At 39.3% G+C, this 23,738-nt stretch overlaps 1 protein-coding gene across 1 annotated transcript in view; it reads right to left on the reverse strand.

Moving 5' to 3' along the window:
• Positions 1–23,738, reverse strand: part of LOC132822714 (docking protein 5-like) — a 441,405-nt gene that overhangs the window by 37,024 nt on the left and 380,643 nt on the right. The gene's annotated exons all lie outside the window — the stretch shown is intronic.

Genomic DNA, 23,738 nt, shown 5'->3' on the forward strand with positions numbered 1-23,738 from the left:
CAAAATAAAATAACCTGCAGACACTTGAATAATACACAAAGGAGATCATAACAATCACTCATGGTGAACTGATAATTAGTACATGGAACAGTACAGTACAGAAACAGATCCTTCAGCCCACCATGTCTATGCTGACTATAATGCTACTGTGAACTAATCCCTTCTGCCTGCACATAGACTATATCCCTCTATTCCCTGCCTGTTCACGTATCTATCTAAATGCCTCTTAAACGTTGCTCTTGTATGTACTTCTACCACCTCCCAACATCTACCACCTTCAGTGTGAAACCCACTTGCCTTGCACATCTCCTTTATTTTTGTTCCTCTCAATGTAAATCTAGGTCTAGTATTTGACAGTTTCAGCCTGGAAAAAAATACTTCAACTTTCCACTCTATCCATGCCTCGCATAATTTTATATACTTCTATCAGGTCACTCCCTCAGCCTCTGATACTCTAGTATAAACTATCCAATACTTTAATTAATGACTTCAATCCAGGCTATGTCCTGGTAAACCTCTTCTGCACCCTCTCCAAAGCATCCACATCCTTTCTATATTGCAGAGACCAGAACTGCATATAGTACTCCAAATGTGGCCTGACCAAAGTCTTATACAAGTCTTATACAATATGCCTTGCCAACGTTTATACTCCATGCCCTAAACAAGGGAAGGATGCTGTATACTTTCTTCATCATCTTATCCAATTTCAGGCAGCTATAGATTTGGACCACAAGATCCGTCCGTATATCAATGCGTCTGAGTATTCAGCCATTCACTGTATACTTTCCTCTTGCATTTAACCTCCCAAAATGCATCACAATGTGAAGGAGCTGGTGTTGGACTGGGGTGGACAAAGTTAAAAATCACACAACACCAGGTGTTGAAGCTGATAAAGTAGCAGTTCTCTGAAAGCTACTGCTTCCAAATAAACCTTTTGCACTATAACCTGATGTTGTGTGATATTTAACAAAATGCATCATCTCACATTTGTCCAGATTAAACTTTATCATCCATTTCTTGACCCAGCTTTCCAGTCGATCTATTTCTTGCTGCATCCTTTGATATCTTTCCTCACTATCCACAGCTCCACCAATTTTGTGTCCTCTACAACTTGCTAATCCGGCCACCAATATTTCATCCAAATATTTAATGTTACAAACAATATAGGTCCTAGTACTGATCCTTGAGGAACATCACTGGACACAGGCCAAAGCCAATTTTGTATCCAACTTGCCAACTCATGACAGATTCTGTGTGATTTCATCTTCTGGAGCAGCCTATCATGAGGGACCTTGTTTAATGCTTTAATTAAGTTCATGTAGACAACATCCACTGCCTTAGCCTTTGCCTTAGCCTTAGCCTCATCTATTTCCATTGTCACTTCCTCAAAAAGTCTCAATCAAGTTTATGAAACAAGAATCATCCCTGCATTAACCAATGTTGACTATCCCTAATAAGTCTAAAATTTCACTAACTGGCAAGATGGGATTTGACCCCATAGCCCCAGAACATTACCTTGAGGTTCTGGATTACCAGTTCAGCAACATTACCACTCTGTGATGCTTATCTCGGGAATGTAGTTTAAAAGTTGCTAATTGAAGAAGCTATAATGCACTGAATGTGCTAACACAGATGTGGAGGATAGAGGGGGGAGGGGTGGAAACAATTACAGGTCTCACGCATTGAAGTTAGAGCAAAATCCTCTGTGCTTGGCTGTTTCCCACGGTAGCCATGTAATGCTCTCAGGCCTCTAACTGGCCCGGAATAGAATATTCACTCCCATTGGAGAGAAAGTCTCACCTCTAAGCACTTGTTGGCCTATCCAATGGCTGCAGTTCTGTCACCCTATCAATGTCATTGGGAGCAGTGGACAATGCAAGTAGTACAGGCAGTCTCAACGAGGAAGCACTGAAGGGGCACAGATTATCAAGCCTAGGTCTTTCTGGGACCAGGCTGGTGACCACAATGAAGGGTGTGGGAAACCAAGATCTATGCGCTTGTTAAAGGGGAGGGGAATAGCGGCTCTGAGTGATCCTTGAAGGGGTCAGCCAAGAGGCACTGGTTGCAAGAAAAGGGGTACCCAATTATTCCCAACTTGGTTACAAGGTCGCCTGGGCACTGACTTCCTCTGCCGTAGGCAGTCATCAATAACTTAAGCATCTCTATTGATCAATGAGTAAAAGAGCTGCCTGATGTTCACCTGCCATTGGCAAAATACATGAGGGGCAGTTGGACAACAGGCATGGCACCACTCTATTGGAATCTAATTTTATGCCCTCCCATCACCTGCCATCCGTCCCTTTCTGCACCCCTCCCACCCAACCAATAGATCATCAAAGGCAGCCCTTTAAGTTTTCAAAGTGCTTCAAAACAACATCCTTCTAGAGTTACACACATTTAAAAAAGGGAGTGTGAAAGTGAAATGAGTCAGTCATTCTTTCTTGAATGACTTAGCTTCTTGTCCTTTGCAAAAAAAAACCAGAAGAATATTTGAAAATGAATGACAAGTGAGAAATGGTGCCCTTTCTCATATAAAGGAAAATTCTTGGAGTTCTTTGGAGTGAACCCAGCGAAGTGGAATCTTTGAAACTATTATGCTGTTAAATACAGTTCCAGCGTCGCACATACAAAAGGCAGTAAATCCTGCTTATTTTATGGGATACAATGAGTCTCCGAATCTTAAGCAGCTCTCTAATTAATATTAAAAAGGAAGTTTATCTTCTTAGTTGTTTATGATTGAAGCCCTTAGCTCTCAATTAACATGTAATGAGTTCAGGTTATAGATCTGCCACATCAGTTAAATGCTCTTACTTCTAGTTAGGCCTGTTTCAATAGTTTTATTGGAATTTAAATAGCTGTATGCTAATAGTAAGGCATCCTATCTGATTGTTGGGATGGTCGTAGGGTAAACAGATCTGTGGAAGTCCTTTGCAAAATAAACATAATATTTTAAATCTAAAACAAGTATGACTGAATTCTCTTATTGCTTTCATAAATTGGAACAACATCGTCTGCAGATGCAAGTTAAGTTGAATAATTTAAGGCAATTACCAGGCACACTTTTTATCTCCCAGGTATGTCACTGAAATCTTACTACAATATTAAGACATGCGTGAATTCCATAAGTGAGAAATGGTGCATATTTAAAAGCTATGAATGAAGACCTGAAATAATTAGGCATGAGGTGGTTAGAAATTATTCAAAAATATAACAAAAGACTGAATGGGAAGATAAATGAATATATTTTCAGACAATAAAGTAAGAAATATTAAGGTCTTTTGTAAGTGTTTTAAAGATAAAGCAATTGTTAAATAGAGTCCAGCATTTCATAATAAAGTGGTAATGAATCTCTGCAGCATATTCTGGTAGAGTTTTAACTTTATTAAATAATGGTGGAAGAATAAATGTAAGTGCACAAAAGGAAAATGTTGTATGATTGAGATCACCATTGAAGGAAAGTGGGTTTGAAGAGTTTTGTGTGGAATTCAAGGTGGATAAGTTATCTGGTAATCAATTTGGACAGATAACAGCAGTGAATGTAGTAACTGAGTGTATAGAGATTGCAAGAAAAAAGCTTTTCAAGGTGTCTCTCAGAGGACAAAGGGAAAAAAAAATAGCTGTATGAGGAAATGTGACAAAATGGATGGAAGACTTCCTAACAGATAAGGAACAAAGTGGTTAGTGGGTGGTGTTCAGATTGCAGAAATGCTGGAAAGCATCTATGATTCAGTCTGGTCCACTTCTCTTCTCATATAAATAGCGCAGGAAGCATGGTATGGAAATTTGCAGCTGACACAAAAGTAAAGGAATTGACAATAAGTGAGGTATTATCGAAAGGTATACACAGGAAATGTGAGTGGGCAGAAAAAGGCAAAAGCAATTTAAATCAGAAATGTAACACATTACATTTGAAAGAATAAAATACAAAAGTATATATACAATTACAAAAAAAGGACAAGCAGAAGAACCTGAAGTGCTCAGTTATCTAAAAATGCAAATACGGGTTGATAAAGCAATAAGAAAAAGTTTTTAAAAGAACCCAAAAGAACTGTGGATGCTGGAAATCACAAACAAAAACAATAATGACTGAAAAAACTCAGCAGATCTGGCAACATCTGTGGAGAGAAATCAAAGTTAATGTTTCAGGTCCAGTGACCATTCTTCACAAAAACATTTATTTCATTTTACATTTTGAAGGAGAGAACAAGACTATAGAAGTACTAAAATATTGTACAAGACAACAAATAGTCAGAGTGCTCTACAGGTTTGGCTGCTTTAATACAGGAATCTTAGATCCAGAAAAATGATGGAGGAAAAGTTACAAAGAAAGTAATTACAAATGGAGGTTGTATGTTCCGCTTTAATGAATGCACCAAAAATGGCCCTCAAATTACCTTCCTGATTGCAGGATCCAATTGATGTTAATATGGTTTATTATATTTTGACTCCATCACTTCGTTCAAGAGTTCACTTCTCTGATATTAGACCAACGTTATTTCTTGTGTCAGTGAAACTACATAAATTTCAGTATAGTAAAAAGTGAGGTCTGCAGATGCTGGAGATCAGAGCTGAAAATGTGTTGCTGGTTAAAGCACAGCAGGTTAGGCAGCATCCAAGGAACAGGAAATTCGACGTTTCCAGCCAGAGCCCTTCATCAGGAAATTTCAGTATAGGCCATTTAAAGGAAATGTAGATAAACTTTTAAAATAATAGAAGATACACTATTATGGTGAATGAGCTTGGTGATGGGATTAGTTGTATTGCCTGGCATATTGGTCTGAATGATCTTCTCTATGCTGTGAAATGTAGTATGCTGAAATTTGATGGATCAAAGCAGCATTGGCAATAACACAAGTTACTTGACTTATCCGAATGTAACTAGTTCACATAACATACCAAAAGATTTGAAGGATAAATTAACTAACATGTAGAATTGCAGCTACCAAAGTAACCAAATGTTACTCAATATTTTGCTGGCCTTCTACAAAAAAAACTCAGAATTGCTTTTCCAGTTTTACTGCCTTGTAAACATGCATTTGGTTCTGTGGATTATTCTGTTGAAATAGTAAAAGCAAGGATTTTGTCCATGCCAAAGTAATAAACATGTGCTTTCAAAAGTCTAGATTTCAGCTGATATTTTAAAATACTCATTATATATTACTAGTTACTCAATTACTTATTTAAGCAGGCCTGTTGATGCAGATTGCAATTTTATATATTTTAAAAATCACACAACACCAGGTTATAGTCCAACAGGTGTAATTGGAAGCACACTAACTTTCGGAGCGACGCTCCTTCATCAGGTGATTGTGGAGGGCTCAATCCTAACACAGAATTTATAGCAAAAATTTGCAGTGTGATGTAACTGAAATTATACATTGAAAAATTGATTGTCTGTTATAACCTGGTGTTGTGTGATTTTTAACTTTGTACACCCCAGTCCAACACTGGCATCTCCAAATCATTATATATTTTGGTTTGCATTACATTAAACACAAAGTCTTGCTTCTTCTTGACCCAGATATCTTAAAGTTTGTTTGCACACTAATTTTGCACAAGTGTGTGACATAACAGGAAGAGACCCAGAATTTCTGTTGACCAGATAATTGTTTCTGTAGTGCAGATAGGAGTTACTCAAGGGGATTGTAGCCAAGGGAATTGCCTGGGAAATTCAACATTTTGCTGGGAAATCAAAGATTCGGCTGCACAATTCCCCTAATTCTAGAACTCTCCAAATCATCCATTGAAGTCAAATGATTTGAAGAGTTTCACTGAAGTTAATAGTTATTCAGGAAAGTTAAGATTATTTAATACCTAGTCTATGTGGCAGATAAAGTTCAATGCAGAGAAGGGTAAGGTGATACACCTTTTGAACAGGGAACTAATAGACTCAGTCCTTTGAGCCTGCTCCCGCATTCAATAACATCATGGCTGATCTGATTTTAATCTCAACTGTATATTCCTGCATATCTCCAATGATCCTTCATCCCCTTTCATCAAGACTCTATCTGTATTAAAGATCCCACATCCACTGCGTTTGAGGAAGGGAATTCCAAATCTTCAGAGGGGAAAAAAAAGTTTCTTCATCTTAGGTTTAAAATATAGGGTTGCTCATTTAAACAATGACCACTAGTCATAGATTCTACCACAAATGAAACTTTCTTTCAGCAGCCACCTGTTTGACTCTCCTCAGGATCTTTTATGTTTCAATTAATTATCTTCTGCTTCTTTTAAATTCCAGAGGATTCAAGCCAAGCCTGTCTTGCCTTTCCACATAAGACAATTTGTTCATCCTAGTAAACCATTTTCTGAATAACAGCCAATGTATTAATATCTGTCTATAAGTATGTGACTGGCACTGTACACAATATTCCAAATACAGTCTCACCAATAACCTGGATACCTGAAGCATAACTTTCCCCATTCTTGTATTTAGTTCCCTTCACAATTAAATATAACATTATACTAGCTTCTCCAATTATTTATTGCACCTGCATATTAACCTTCTGTGATTCATGCACTATGATGCCTAGATCTCTCCAGAATTCAAAGTTCTGCAAATTCTCACTACTTAGATATTTATTTTTATTAGTTCTGCCAAAATGGACAGTTTCACACTTTCTTACGTAGCACTCCAATTGCCATATCTTTGCTCATTCACTGAACCTATTTATAATTCTTTTGTAGTCTCCTTATGTACTCTTCACAACTCACTTTCCTACTATCTTTGTGTCATCAGCAAATTTAGTTACCATACTTTACATACCTTCATCCAAATCATTTACCTAAATTGTAAAGAGCTGAGGCTGCAGCACTGATTCCTGTGACACCCTTCCAACCTGAAAAAGATCAACCCATTCATACTCTGCTTCCTATAAGCAAGTTATTATTTTATCCATGCCAATACATGACCCCTACACCATGAACTTCTATCATTTGCAATAACCTTTGATTGTGGCACCTCATCAAATACCTTATTGAAATCTAAGTACAATAATCTGCTAGTTTCCCTTCATCTAGAACATAAGCCCTTCTTCAAAGAACTCCAAAGTTAGTTAAATGTGATTTCGCTTTAGAAAAAAAGACATGTTGGCTCTGCCTGATCACCTTGAAATTATTTGGGTGCTCTGTTATTAATTCTTTCATAATAGCTTCTAACATTTTTCCTCTGATAGATATTAAACTGACTGGCCTGTTGTTTCCTGCTTTCTAGGCAAAAGTGAGGACTGCAGATGCTGTAGATCAAAGTCCAGATTAGAGTGCTGCTGGAAAAGCATAGCAGGTCAGGCAGCATCCGAGGAGCAAGAAAATCAACATTTCGGGCAAAAGCCCTTCATCAGGAACTTCATTCCTGCCTTTTTGAATAATGGATTTACATTAGCTATTTTCTAGTCTTAAGGAACCATGCATAATTCAAATGAGTTTTGGGAAATTTAAAACAATGCATCAACTATCTCACTGGCTAGTTCTTGTAAGACTCTAGGATGAAATCTATCAGAACCTGGGAACCTGTCAATCACAATGTATTCAGTACAGTTTCCCTGGTAATTGTAATTTTGAGGTCCTCACTCCCTTACAATTCTTGATTAACAGCTTTTTCTAAGACATTACTTGCATCCACTCTTATGGAGACTGACACAAAATATCTGTTCAATTCATCTACCATCTATTTATCATTCATTACTAATTCTACTGGACCAACGCTTAATTCAGCAACTCTTCTTCTTTTAAATATCTGAAGAAGATTTTCTTATTTTTGACTAGCTTACTCTTGTGATCTATTTTTTCCCCGCTTATAAAAAATTTACTAAGTCAATAATATATTCTGACCTACCATCTCCCTTTGTAGATTTATGTATTTTCTTTAATCCTTCTTTGACTGTTTTAGTTAGTCACAAATGGCAGATCTGTCCCTTAATTTGTTTTCTTATTTTTTGGTTTATATCTATTTTGCGTTTTCTGAAATATCTCCCTTAAATGTTTGCATTTCTATTGACCTACCCTTAACATAAATTGTCAGTTCCCTTTCACCGACTCTACTTTCATGCACTCATAATTGTCCTTGTTTAAATTCAAAATAGTCTTGGACCATGACTCTTTCCCTTAACTTGCGTGTAAACTTCAATTGTAAAATAATTGTCATTAACCAGGACACTTCCATTGTGAAGTTAGTAACTAATCCAAAGTTATTAGTCAAAACTAGGCCGAATGTTGCCTTCTTTCTGGTTGGTGCCCTAACATACTGTTCTAAGAATCTGTCCAAAAACATTCAATGAATTCATCCTGTAGAGTACTTTTTCCCATCTGATTTTTCCAACTTTATATGTAAGTCTGCATGAAGACTATCATACCCTTGTAACAAGCTTCCATTATTTTTTTCTTGGTGCCATGTCCTGCCATGTGGTAGCTGTGTGAAGGCCTGTACATAACTCAAAAAAGTAACCATCTGCCTTTATAGTTCTTTATGGCACAGCCTTAGAGTAAAGAGAAGACCTTTTGGAGATCAAGAGAAACTTCTTCAGCCAGAGAGTAGTGAATCTATGGAATTCATTACCACAGAAGGCTGTGGTATATTTAAGATGGACATAGATAGGTTCTTCATTGTAAAGGGGATCAAAGGTTACAAGAAGAAAGCAGGAGAATGGGGTTGAAAAACCTGTCAGCCATAATTGAATGGCCTAATTTCTGCTCCTATGTCTTATTGTCTCATCTTTACCCAAACTACATCTATATCTTGCTTTCCTGAATTATTGTCAAACCTCTCTTGTGCTAACATCATCTTTAATTAACAGAGCCACTCCTCCACTCTTTCCTAGCTTCCTGTTCTTCTTAAATCTTACATATCCTTTAACATTCAGGCCCCAATCCAGTTCAACCCACATCTCAGTTATGACCACTACGTCATAACCACTTATCTCAATTTGCAGTAGTAATTCATCTGTTTTGTTTTAGAATGCTATATACATTTAAATACAGTTTAATATTTACATAACAATTATAAGTAAACATTTATAAGTAAATACTTTAGTCAAACAAAATTGAAAAACAGTACAAAATAGAGGATACAATTCTAAAGGGGTGCAGGAGAAAGGAACTTCAGTGTTTACATGCACAAATCACTGAAAGTAGCAGCAGAAGATGAAGAAAACAGTTAATAAAGCATATGGTGTTCCTGACATTATGAATAAAGTGTATAGAGTACAAGAGCATGGAGGTGACGTTGAATTTATACAAGACAGTAATTAGATTACTGCTGGAATATTGTGCACAATTCTGGGAGCCACATTATAGGAAAGGTGTGAACGCATTGTCGAGAGTGCAGAAGCGATTTACAAGATTGGTTCCAGGAAAGAGAAACTTTAGTAATGAACATGGATTGAATAAGATGTAACTGTTTTCTTTGGCGATGAGAATGCTGAGAGGAGATTTGAGAGAGATTTATAAAATAATAGTGGGCAGAAATAAGTAAATCAGAGAAGTTATTGCTACTTGTAAAAGAGAAAAGAATGAGAGGGTATAGATTTCAAGTAATGTGCAAATGAGGCAAGGGTAATGTGAAAGAAAGCTTTTCCACATAGTGAGTCGATAGGGTACAGGATGAATTGCTGGGAAATTTGATGGAGGCAGGGTCAACTGAAACCCTTAAGGTCAAGATTAGAGTGGTGCTCCAAAAGCACAGCAGGTCAGTCAGCATCCGAGATAGCAGGAAAATTGATGTTTCGGGCAAAAGCTCTTCATCAGGAAACACTTAAGGGGCCATTGAATGATTACTTGAATAGAAACAGTGTGCAGGGATATCAGGAAAAAGGAAGAGATTTGGCACTAGTTCATAGAACCAATGAAGGCACAGTAGGCTGAATGGAGTCATTCTGTGCTGTAATAATTCTGTGATTCTATTTTAATGACTCAACTGATCCCCAACCAAGCTCACATACCTGCAACTGTACCTTGCCCAGATTTCCAATAGCCTTTGCTACTGAACATAATACCCCATGTCCTTTTTGGATCTACCTGAAAATTCCTCACCTCTGACCTATGTCCCGTCAGGATGTAAAAACTCCTCATCACTGACCTTTGTCCCTTTCTGCATCCCTGGAACCTGACAACTACCCGGGACCCAGCAATTCCCTCCTATGCAATTGGACAAGATCCCCTTCCCCGCCAGTGGACCGAATGCTCCCTCACTTGCCTTTTGGCCCAACCCTATCTGTCTTGGACCCAAGCATCCCTGCCCTGCTCCAAACTGGATTGCTATTTTCCCTGCTGCTAGATCCAATCTCCTACCTCACTCTGGACCCGTCATCCCAAACCCACTGCAGGACCCACTCCTACCTCCACCCCCCTGCCTGACACACTCCCTGCATCTCTGAAATCCCAAATTCCTTTTCAGCACTCCAGACCCAAACCCCTCCCCATCTATTCTAACTCTCCTCCAGGTCTTGGTACTCCTTTCCATGCTCTGGATTCTGAACAAAGAAGTTATTGCTACTTGGAAAAGAGAAATGAATGAGAAGGCAGAGATTTAAAGTGATTTAAACTCCCTCTTTCTACTCTGTACCTGGTGGCCTTTCCCCACCACTAGGCCTGCCTGGGACCTGACATCCGTACCCGCATTCTAGACACCCACCCAGGTTTCTGACTTGCCCACTACCTTCTACCAACACTGGACTCAATTACAATCTATGGTTTCCAATCATATTACTACCTCACACTTGGACCCGATTTCAACCCTGCCCTAAGCACCCTCTTGGATCTAACAATCCCACCAGCATATTGTCAGACTCGATATCTTACATCTACAACACCAAGCAGCCAGAGCATGGGTAATGATGTTACAAAGAAGGCAGGGTGCAACTCAGTCTTTCCTCGAACTGTATCACCTGATGTGTGGGCCTAAGGTCCATATATGGCAGCAATCTTTCCCAAATGGAAACCATGCATTGGCACGCTAATTGACGTGTGCATTGCTTCCCAGTCACTGTGGCTTTACAGTGTTTGAACTGCAAGAGGGAAATCTAAGATGCAACTAATTAACTATTATTCTATTTGGTCTGAAATGGTAAATTTGCAGAGACTCTTAAATTCTCCATCAATAGTTATTTTTCACTGGCATTGGTTTCCAAGATTGTGTTTTGGGCTGAGTAAGTGAAGAGACAGACAGAAGATCTGTTGTTATTAGCACATGTTAAAATCAGAGAATTCCTACATTGTGGAAGCAGGCCATTCAGTCCATTTAGTCCACATCAATTTTCCCGCCCCCCCCACTCCATTTCTGTAACTCTGCATTTCCTGTGGCCAATCCACCTAACCTGCGCATCTTTGGAGTGTGGGAGGAAACTGGAGCACCTGGAGAAAACCCACGCAGACAAAGGGAGAATGTGGAAACACTAGACAGCTGCCCAAGCGTGGAATCAAACTCAGGTCCATGGCGCTGTGAGGCAGTAACTACTGAGCAACTGTGCCACCCAAAGCAAGCTTCTGAAATACGGTTGCACCTTCCAAATCTAGTCTTTTTCAAACTGAATATTCCATAGATATGGTGACTCAATAGTTAGCACTGCTGCCTCACAGCGCCAGGGACTCAGGTTCAATTTCCGCCTCGAGTAATTGTCTGTGTGGCATTTGCACATTCTCCCCGTGTCTGCGTGGGTTTCCTCTGGTTACTCCGGTTTCCTCCCACAATCCAAATATGTGCAGGTCAGGTGAATTGGCCATGCTAAATTGCCCATAGTGTTAGGTGCATTAGTTAGGGATAAATACAGGGTGGGGAAATGGGTCTGGGTGGGTTGCTCTTCGGAGGGTTGGTGTGGACTTATTGGGTCAAAGAGCCTGTTTCCACACTGTAGGGAATCTAATCAAATCTTCATCTGAGTTTATCTTGGAAACGTGAGTAAGCCAAGTTGCTAATTTCTTGATGCCTCACTATGTTCCAGTGCCTCTTAAATGAAATGCAGCTGGCATCAAAGTAGCTATTTAAAATTTGGCAATGGCCTTTTTAAAATAAGTTATAGGTTATTAAAATGAATAGATAGCCAAGCAGCAGATTGTGTTGTCGTATTGTCGCAGTGTCTATAAGCGAGGAATCTTGGAATGTGAGTTCAAACCCTACCACATATCTGAACAGATTGATTTAAACAATAGATGTAAAAAAAAATCTCTGGTATAAAAGTCAAATAGTGAAAAGTCACAGTCCATTTTTAATGTGATTGTAACATCTCCCCACCATGAAGCACAGATATGAACAATGCTGTACAACTCTATAACTTTATATTTTATTGGTTTGTATATGATGAGTATTCCATTACAAGGTCAATTTTAAAGAACAATATGGACATTCTGCTTTGTCTCTTCATACCGCACTTGCTTTAGGACTGGCAAAAGGATATATTTGTTGAGCTGTGCAACTTGCCCAAGTTTTAACCTTTCACTGCCCAGTTCTATAATCCATGGACCAGATTCATGCATTTTGTTCAAACTGGTACTCTAAGTGGTGTGTATTAATCTGAGATTTGTCTCCTATAGGGTATCTGGACCTACAATCTGAGAGTCTGTGAACTTGTGTACACATCTCCAGAAGCCCTTGAGATGTTGGGCCTGCCACTCCTGCTAGTCTGGCAGATGCCATTGCTCATACATCCTGAGTATTCTTATATATCGTGTGCATTCCTTTCAACCCATACTCCCATCTGGATAGCAAACATGAAAATATTAGTTCCCTTAACCAAGTTATATCACAAATAGCTGGTGCCCAACCTTTGATCCCTATATACACCGCTAGCCACTGCCTGCAACCCATTAAAAAAAATGCTTTTATTCCCACTCCATTTCTGTTCTGTAAACGAATTCTCAATCCACACCAGTACATTTAACTTTTCCCATTTTCCTTTAGTGTGATAATAATATTAATCCCAGACACCTTGTTAATCTATCTGTGGAGTGCATAATAATATGTGTGATTGGGCCAATGAACACTGACAAATATGACAAAACCCTCTGCAAAATCTGACAGCGTAACAGTAAGAAACATAAATGAAGCCCTCTATAATCTTGATTTGGGTTTGTGTAAGGTGTAGAAAACCAACACAGACTCACGTATCTGAACAACTTGCTTCTCTGCTATAAATTATATGTAAATTACTTGCTTTTTTTCCCACTATATGACTGTTTTTGTTTTAAAAAACACCTCCTCGGTATACAACAGTTCCAATCATCTGAGAAATTTGTTCTTTGATCTGGAAAGCAACTTGAAAATGTTTCACTGGTGTCGCTGTCATTTTCACTGGTTTGTCACCTTTGCAAGAATAAATTGAATTGCTAGGTCAGGGCCTGAAGCTGTATACCTAATCTATGCTGTTTTTCAATTGTTACCTTACCTGAAGACAGATCCACAGTGTTTGTCAGTTTTGACTGTTTATTTGAAGCAAGTAAATTGTATAAATTTAAGATTATGTATTGCAGTTAATAAAATATATTCAATATTGTACTATATTCCAACATCATTACATAGGAGTTGCCTGTTTTGGTATCAGTGTAAAATTGGTGGAAACCGAGCTTTCTATCTGTTTATTTAAGTGCAATACATAATGCATTGTTTACTGATGAACTCTCAGGAAATAATAAATGATTGAAGAGAACAGATTTGCTATTTTTGAAACTAATAACGCAGTTCAGGAAATCATTAATATTTTTAAAAAGTAAAGGCAAAATTCATAGTAAAATCAAGACAAGGTAACAATTTCTAGACAGGAGCTCATACTTCAGTTATTTAATGCAATACATAACACTTCAAACCTATCAACCAATATTAAAGTTGCTGGTATGTTAGAAACACTGTTCATTCAGGCACACTGACTAATGTAAAAGGATAACTCTTTTATCTTTTCAGCTGAATCCATATTCACATGCCTTTTAGACATTTTAATCCACCTGTTCAGGGATGCTATTACACACCTCTGGAGCAACGAGGACTTGAACCTGCATCCCTTGTCTCACAAATAGGGACATTACCACTGCACCACAGGAGTGCTAACCACAGATCCTTTAGATAAAAGAAACAAATTACATCCCCTGTTGAATCTTTACAGTACGTCAAGGTAATAAGCTTCTGGATTGCTATGCTTCCTGGAGGTAGCACGTTGGAAATCAAGCCTCTCTTCCTGGCAGTATCATAAACATGTTCAAAAGCTCTATCAAAGTCCCCTATTTGCTGTCTGTTAGACTCAGATTCACATGACCAAAAACGCAGATGGTGTTCCTGTATTCAACAAGAATTTAGTAAATTCTAATGAGTAAATTAGTAAAATCAATGAGTAAATTCGACTGACAAATAAACAGCTATGACCTATTAACATATGGCTCCACTATTAAAACTCTAAACTCCTTCTAATACTCATACATATATGCAGACATAGTGGACAAAAAGTGTTATTGGTGGAAGGAAAACAAAACACTGGGGAACAGTTCAAAAGCACCATTCCTCAGGATTCTTCCTGAAGTGTTTCTTTTGTTTCCCAGGTTCTTGAGGTTATTTTACTTTGCCACAGGAGTGACGTGGCTCGTTCACAAATTATAATGTCTCTGAGGCTTTGCTTGAAAGAAACAGCTTACAGCAACTGATGGGAGAAAACAGCTGGTTTTCCTTAGCTTCAGGAACTTTACTGGCAAGAGAGAGAGAGACATTATCTTCCCTTCCAGAAGTCTGAGGGCTCCTCACAGTATTGTCCACACCCACAAGCTGTTCAGCTGCCCAGGAATCAGAGAGAGTTGCCATCAGGCTGAAGGCCTTTGGCACCCACAACTGATCACAAATCCAAAATCCAAATCCAAATCCAAATCCACAATCAGTTTTTTGCTGCTGGCTGAATTTCATTTCGTATACATACTGCAGAACTGTGTCATCTCCTTTTACACCTTCCCCTTCTGCTTACTAAGTTAACAGTATAAGCTTGACTTATGAGTTTCAGCAACCTGCTTCTAAATACACTGCAATTCCTTCCTCAATTCCTAATCGTAAACACACAAAAATTCAGTTCACTATTTATATTGAATGCAAAGTACTAAATTTTGATTTGGAGATGCCGGTGTTGGACTGGGGTGTAAAAAATTAAAAATCACACAACACCAGGTTATAGTCCAACCGGTTTAATTAGAAGCACACTAGCTTTCGGAGCATCGCTCCTTCATAAGGTGGTAGTAGAGGGCTAAATCCTAACACAGAATTTATAGCAAAAATTTACAGTGTGATGTAATTGAAATTATACATTGAAAAATTGATTGTCTGTTAAGCCTTTCATCTGTTAGAATAGCATGATAGTTCCACTTCTTTTATGTGTAAATCACAAAACCCTTTTTTAAAATGTTGCATTCTCAGGTTAGTTGTTAACAATGGTAATAGCTAGACAATATGTTGAAGGTGTTAGCCCCCCTGTGTTCTCTGTCTATGCCATGATGTTTTGATTGATTCTAATCTAAAAAGTGAGATAATGGAGATTTACATGAATGCATGCAGTTTTTGAGTAAAGTGCAATGTAACCTTATAAGTACAAATTCACCACACAAAATATATGGGTGCATGTGGGTCTTTGTCCGTCTGTGTATGTGGGTCTGTCTGGGTTGTGGGTTGTGAGTGTGAGCAAGCGTATGCGTGTATGTAGTGAGTGCAGAGTGTCTTAAGTCTGTGAGGGGGATGCGTGTGGGAGTGTGTGTGTTTGTAAGGGTGTGTGTGTGGGTGTCTTGTGCGCATCTGTTTATATGTGTGTATGTGTGTATAGGAGTGTGTGTGTGTGTGTGTGTGTGTGTGTGTGTGTGTGTAGGAGTATCTGTGTGTATGTGTATAATGCAATGGTGGTCACCTGTAATGTGACATGAACCCAAGGTCCTGGTTGAGGCCCTCCGTATGGGTACCGAACTTAGCTATCAGCCTCTGCTCGGCTACTTTTCGCTGCTGCCTGTCCTGAAGTCGGCCTTGGAGGGTGGTCACCCGAAGGTCCGCGGTGGAATGTCCTGGACCACTGAAGTGTTCCCCACCTGGGAGGGAACACTCCTGTCTGTTGATTGTTGTGCGGTGCCCATTCATCTGTTGGCGTAGCCTTTGCTCGGTATCCCCAATGTACCATGCCTCCGTGCATCTTTGATTGCTTGTCTATCTTATACGTTGCAGGCAAGGATGCCCTGAGGCATGGTACATTGGGGAAACTGAGCAAAGGCTACGACAACGGATGAATAGGCACCGCACAACAATCAACAGACAGGAGTGTTCCCTCCCAGTTAGGGAACACTTCAGTTGTCCAAGACATTCCACTTTGGACCTTTGGGTGACCACCCTCCAAGGTGGACTTTGGGACAGGCAGCAGAGAAAAGTGGCCGAGTAGAGTCTGATAGCTAAGTTCGGTACCCATAGGGAGGGTCTCAACCGGGACCTTGGGGTCATGTCACATTACAGGTGACCACCATTGCACTGTACACACACACACACACACACACACACACACACACACACACACACACACACACACACACACACACACAGATACTCCTACACACACACACTCTCTCACACACACACATACACAGGCACTCCTATAGACACATGCACACGGACACACATATACACAGACGCGCACAGACACCCACACACACTCTTATAGACACACACACTCCCACACTCATCCATGCACCCCTCACAGACTTAAGACACTCTGCACTCACTACACACACACATACACTTTCTCACACTCACAACCCCCAACCCAGACAGAAACACACATACAGACAGACAAAGATCCACATGCTGACATATATTTTGTGGGGAGATTTTGTACTTGCAGGGTTACATTGTACTTTGCTCAAAAACTGCATGCATTCATGTAGAACTCCGTTATCTCACTTTTTAGATTAGAATCAATCAAAACATCATGGCATAGACAGAGAACACAGGGGGGCTAACACCTTCAACATATTGTCTAGCTATTACCATTGTTAACAACTAACCTGAGAATGCAACATTTTAAAAAAGGGTTTTGTGATTTACACATAAAAGAAGTGGAACTATCATGCTATTCTAACAGATGAAAGGCTTAACAGACAATCAATTTTTCATTGTATAATTTCAGTTACATCACACTGTAAATTTTTGCTATAAATTCTGTGTGTTAGGATTGAGCCCCCCACTACCACCTTATGAAGGAGCGACGCTCTGAAAGCTAGTGTGCTTCCAATTAAATCTGTTGGACTATAACCTGGTGCTTTGTGATTTTTAACTTTGTACTAAATTTTGGAAAGACAAATCAGAGCAGGACTTATACACTTAATGTTAAGGTCCTATGGAGTGTTGCTGAACAAAGTGAAGTGCAGGTTTATAGCTCTTTGAAAGTAGTGTTGAAGATAGACAGACAGAATAGTGATGAAGGCATTTGGGATGCTTTCCTTTATTGGTCAGAGCAGAGTATTAGAGTTGGGAGGTCGTGTTGTGGCTGGACAGGAGATTGGTTCGGCCACTTTTGGAATACTGTATGCAATTCTGGTCTCCCTCCTATCAGAAGGATGTTGTGAAACTTCAATGGGTTCAGAAAAGATTTACAAGCATGTTGCCAGAGTTGGAGGATTTGAACTATGGGGAGAGGCTGAATAGGCTAGGATTGTTTTCCCTGGAGCATCAGAGGCTGAGGGGTGAGCTTATAGAGGTTTTTAAAATCATGAGGGGTATAGATAGGGTAAATAGAAAAGGTCTTTTCCCTGGGGTGGGGGAATCCAGAACTCGAGGGCATAGGTTTAGTGTGAGAGGGGAAAGATTTAAAAGGGAACTAAGGTGCAACATTTTCATGCAGAGGGTAGTGCATGTACAGAGTGAGCTGCCAAAGGAAGTGGAGCAGGCTGGTACAATTACAGAATTTAAAAGGATGAGTATATGAATAAACAGAATAGAGGAATATGTGCCACGTGCTGGAAAATGAGATTAAATTATGTTGGGTTATGTGGTTGGCATGGACAAGTTGGACTGAAGTTTCCATGCTGTACATCTGTATGACTCTATGACTGTATAACACTGTAATTATGTTCCTTCATATTTATGATTTGATTTCAGATATCAGCAATGTTTTGGTGAATGCAACAGAAGTTTAGCACATATGAACAGTCACTATGTCAGTTAGGTAGAGGTCAAAGTATTACCCCTTCCTAGTGGGCTGTGTGGGATTGCATTGTAAATTTAAGGGACAACTAACCTTGCGAAATGAAGTAAGATTGTGAATTATACACTTCTCATAATATCCTACAAAGTCATATTACCTGCATTATTGTCTGACCTGTAGAGCCTGCTATTGAAATAGGTTGTAATGGGAGATTGAAATGACATTTAGAAAGCATTTATCAAATGTTTGTTGTAGAAAAAAAACATGCAATTTCTAATAGTAACTAGGGTTTCATAAAATGCATTACCAGTTGCTATTATTTTATGTTTTGTATTTCTCTCTGTTTCAATCCTTCAGTAACTCTAAACATGTTGCTGTGATTTTGAGTATACCACTGTCAACAATCTACACATAATGATTTTGTTAATTCAGATCCAGCTACAGCTCTTTCTAAAACAAAATAGATGTTTTATATATCAAATTATGAAAACAGGATCTTGAGAGAGGATGGAAAATCCATATTTTCCTAATAAAATTTATTTCTATCAGATATGACTATTCATGTTATAGTCTGGGGCAATGGTTGAGGTTCTAATACTCTTCCAATGGCACAACCAACTCCCATTCTTACTGCTTGCTGTGATTTGCAAGTTTTCACTCAGTTGGCTGCATTCTGAAAGTACCTTCCTTGGCGATGGGGCTTGAACAACAAGCATTTAGCCTAGCGGCAGAGACACTAATCACTGCACCACAAGACCTCCAAATTAGTACTACAAGCAACATAAAGGATAATTTGTGCCCTATCAATGTATTGCACAAAGCCAGCAATTTAAACGAAATACAATGAATTCTACACCAGCGCTGCAAATAGAAAGTAAAGGTGAATGTGAGGAGATGTTCCCAGGAGAACAAGTTTTTAAAATACGCGAGAATTGGGTGGGGCTGCAAACTCTTGTTCTGCAGTGATAGTGTGCCTATCTCTGAGCCATGAATACTGGGTTCAAGTCCCAACTACTGCAGAGATGTGTTGAGATGTATCATTTAGACAGGTTGATTAAAAGAACTGTTTGCATTTGCCACTGGGTGAGGTATATCAATGTTTTGTATTCAGCCACTTTCTGTGGCACTGTATTCCATAGGCATGCAACTGTCTAAAGTTAAATAAATTTCTCCCTATCTCTGTCTAAAAAGGCCCCCTCCCCACTGTATCCTCAGACTATGATTCTCAATTTTTTTCTGGATCTGGACTCCCCAATCATAGATAACATTCTCCTGCATTTACCCTGTGAATTTTATAGTTTTCTATGAGATACCCTCACATTCTCCTAATCTTAAGTGAATATAGTCCTAGTTGATCCAATCCCTCTTCATACGTCAGCCCAACTATCCGAGGAGTCAGTCTGGTAAACCTTTGGTGCATCCTTCTCATTGCCAGAAGGACCTTCCTCAGATAAGGAGACCAGAACAGCGCAGAACACTCCAGGTGTAGTCTCACCAAGGCCCTGTAAAATTGCTGCAAAACAGTTTTGCTCCTGTACTCCGATCCTCTCAGGCCAACATACCATTTGCCTCTTTCACTGCGTGCTGTACTACGTATTAACATTTCAAGAGGGTAATGCATACATTTTGCCCTAGGGAAGGCTTTATGGTGGAGTTTCCTTGGGGTTAGTTGCTTTTACTGATATATACTATGACATTGGTGTAGAGGGCACAATTCATGGGATCATAAAAAATGTGGAAGCATTGTAAACTGAGAGAAGGACAGCATTCATTTTTAAGAGTACAGTTTAGTACAATGGACAGCCAAGTGGCAAATGTAATTTAATGCAAAAAGTGAAAAATTATTAATTTTGTCAGGAAGAAGGTAGAAAGTCAATACAACATAAAATATAAGATTCTAATAGCGGTATAGAATCAGAAGGAAATGGGTGCATATATGCATAAATCATTGGAAATGACATAAATGAAGGTGTATCAATCATTGAAAATCATTGAAGGAAAGGTTAGGAGAGCAATTGTTAAACTATACAGCATCCTGAGCTTTATCAATAGGGTATAGAGTGAAAAAGCAAGGAAGTTATGTCACACGTGTGTAAAACACTAATTCAAACTTATTTGAAGTATTGCACTTATGTGTGAGGGAAGTTAAAATAAGATGGAGACAAAATTCAGGAGAATAGTTCCACGGCTGAGAAACTTCAGTTACTTTCATCAGTGGGAAAAGTTGGTCCTGCTCTCCTTGCAGAAGAGGGGGTTAAGAGGAGATTTTGCAAATCTATTCAAGTCCGGAGGGTTTGGACAGAAGCAATGGAGGTAATCTATTCTGACTGGAAGCTGAAAAGGATTGAGAGCTCGATGGCACAGATTTAAGTTTAATGGCAAAGGAAACAATAGTGATATGAGGAACAAAACACTCTAGTACAGAGAGTGATTAGGATCTAGAGTGCACAGCTGCACAGTGTGGTAGAGGTAGTGTCATTTGAGGCTTTTAGAAAGAAACTGGATCTTCAGCTGAGAAAAAAAAATAGAGTTGAGGGAAAAAATGATGGAAGCACAAGTAGGTGAAATGGTCCTTCAGACAGCAAACAGCTGTGACATTAAATGGCCTCTTTCTGTGGTGTGGCCATGATATGATTCTTTGAGAAATTATCTTGTCAATTATTATTTTAAAATTCATTTGTGTTGTTAGAATGCAGCTTTATAAAAAGCTGCTGATATTTCTGACCTGAGTTTGTTTAATAACACCAGTAGGTGTGAGGTGGCACTCTGCTTGTCAGCACTATAATTTTTCACCACAATGAGCATGGGCACTAACAAACTAAACAACAATCAATCAAATAAAATGTGTGCATTGATTTCTCTGTCATTGTTCATTCAGTTCTACAAGTTGCAGATGCAAAGATGGGCTAGAAAAGGATAACATCTGGATGTCACATACATTTAATATCCATTCATATGAAGTTGTTTACAGTGCTAAAATAAATATGGATTGCAATTAATCACCAGCAGTCCCAGTTGAATGGTGAAGAGATGTTCATCAATCTACATTAGTCCTCACTCCACTGTGTAACTGAATTAATCAATTTATCAATAAACTACAGCAGAGTATAAATGCTTCAATTCAATAAAGAATAAAATAAATCTCAACGTGAAATTTTTCACTTAATTACCACAGAACCCTTTGCTTCTAATGTGGTTCCATTGATCTTTGAATTGTTTGCCCACATGAAGTGTCTCTTCTCTAAACACAGTAACCATTAAGTATTTTGCCCACATGCAGTGTTAAAACCCATCACTTTATGTTACTGAGATAAACCTTGATCTGCTGCAGGTATTTATGACTACAGTGGTAGCAGTTACTATGTAAAACCAGCTAGTTTTCAATTTTTTAAATTAGCATTCTCAGTCTTACCATGCTGAGAAACTGCTTGCAACCGCGACTAAGACTCGATATCTTAAATGCATGTACACTGTTAATGATTTCAAAAGTGTACCTAATTATCCCTGAAAGTTGACTTATTTGGTTTAAATCTTTAACTAATTTATTAAACAGTAATTAGCAATTGTAGAAACCTGGGCAATTTTAATTTGACAAATGCGATGTCACTGAAGCATGAACAGCCCCAGAATGGAGTCAGTGGACTAGCTGGTGGCCTAGATATAGCCATCACTCTGTCTAATGTCATTTGCAAAGTAATGATCTCCAGCAATGTATTTGTCTATTTGCGGTCATAGTATCTTTAATGTGAGACTAATGTCCTACTTTTGGAGACAATAGGGTAGACCAGGTCGTGCAAATAATCTGACCAGCTTTACTATTGGGATAAGGTAGATCAGAACAAAAAAGGATAAGCTTTAAAATATATTTGTGTGGCCAAGAAGGGTACATATGATTGTTTGACCCAAATATTCTGGATGACTCTCGCTCTGGGTTCAGCTCTACCCTCACTACTATCCCCTTCCAAGGACTTTAGTTGCTGCCACCCATTTGCTTTAGAAAATTTCCAAAACTTACTTAAATAAAATCAAGGCCCCCAAACTGAGTTCAACCCTCAATATCCATCCTGCTGAGCAGGAAGAGATTAGATTAGATTACTTACAGTGTGGAAACAGGCCCTTCGGCCCAACAAGTCCACACCGACCCGCCGAAGCGCAACCCACCCATACCCCTACATTTACCCCTTACCTAACCCGCACATCGTTGGACTGTGGGAGGAAACTGGAGGAAACCCACGCAGACACGGGGAGAACGTGCAAACTCCACACAGTCAGTCACCTGAGTTGGGAATTGAACCCGGGTCTCAGGTGCTGTGAGGCAGCAATGCTAATCACTGTGCCACTGTGCCGCCCACGATCTATTGCACACTTCTGTCCATGAGCCAGTCTGTCTGCCCTGTAAAAAGGGAACAAACCTAAACAGCTCACATGCATTTGTCTTTGTCATGGGATGCTTCCTTAAATGTAAGAAAACAATGCAGGGCATCATTTTCTTTTGCAGCAATTTTGCTGAAACTAAGCTATTCTCAGTCTTCACCAAGGTGATAGGCAATTCCTAAATGATCCAAACCGATAATGCTATTGCCCATTTCACATTGGAATCACTTTTCATTTACCCTGTCTGTACATCACAACATAGTGACTTTCTATAGATCAAGTCCTCATCAAAGTACATATTGGAACTCTAAAAGTCTCCTACTAAACAGCTGTGGATCTTGAAAAGACCATAGCTAGGAATTTATCAGAAAAAAATAAATACATGGTCACAGGAGCCCAAATAATTTCAAATATCACTGTAGAAGTGTAATGCAACAATTCTCCGAAAATAACAACAATGACTTCTTCCTCATTTCCATACCATTACTTATCATTTCTGCACCATTGTATCAGACTTTCAAAGGTGTGCACAATACTCTACCAGCTTATGTACACGCTGCAAATGTTTTCATCAAAAAAACAGTTTACAAAACCTAAAGACAAGGGAGAAAATGAGGACTGCAGATGCTGGAGATCAAAGACAAGAGTGTGGTGCTGGAAAAGCACAGCAGGTTAGGTAGCATCCAAAAAGCAGGAGAATCGGCATTTCGGGCATTAAAGGGAGATTGTTATCATTCAGAGAGTCCCGCCAATCAATCAAGGGCAGTATACAATCTTAAGCCAGGGGTTGGTTTGTTAGTAAGCTGCTGGGTCAGTCAGAGTCAGTGGTTCCTGTATTACTACAGTCCAGTGAGTGGGCCACAGTCAGTCCAGTAAGTCCAGTTCAACCAGTCCACTGGTTCTGGGTAAGTCAGTCGGGGAGCTATACTGAGAACAGTTGGGAGCCTGGTCACTCGCAGGTTGGTCCTGTCCATCCAATTCGTCACGTATGTCCTATGGTCAGTCCTGGAGGTCAATGAAAGTCAAAAGGTCATCAGGGACTACTACTATGGTTGGGACATTGGGGAAATTGACTGAGAGGATTGGAGACAGAATGTTAAATCACAGAAGGGACAATGATTGTTAAGGGAGATGGGGACATGCAGGGTGGATGGGAAAGAGGGGGTCAAGATTAGAGTGGTGTTTGAAAGGCACAGCAGGTCAGGCAGCATCCGAGGAGCAGGGAAATTGATGTTT

The sequence above is a fragment of the Hemiscyllium ocellatum genome, chromosome 15 (assembly GCF_020745735.1).
Source record: "Hemiscyllium ocellatum isolate sHemOce1 chromosome 15, sHemOce1.pat.X.cur, whole genome shotgun sequence".
Taxonomy (NCBI): domain Eukaryota; kingdom Metazoa; phylum Chordata; class Chondrichthyes; order Orectolobiformes; family Hemiscylliidae; genus Hemiscyllium; species Hemiscyllium ocellatum.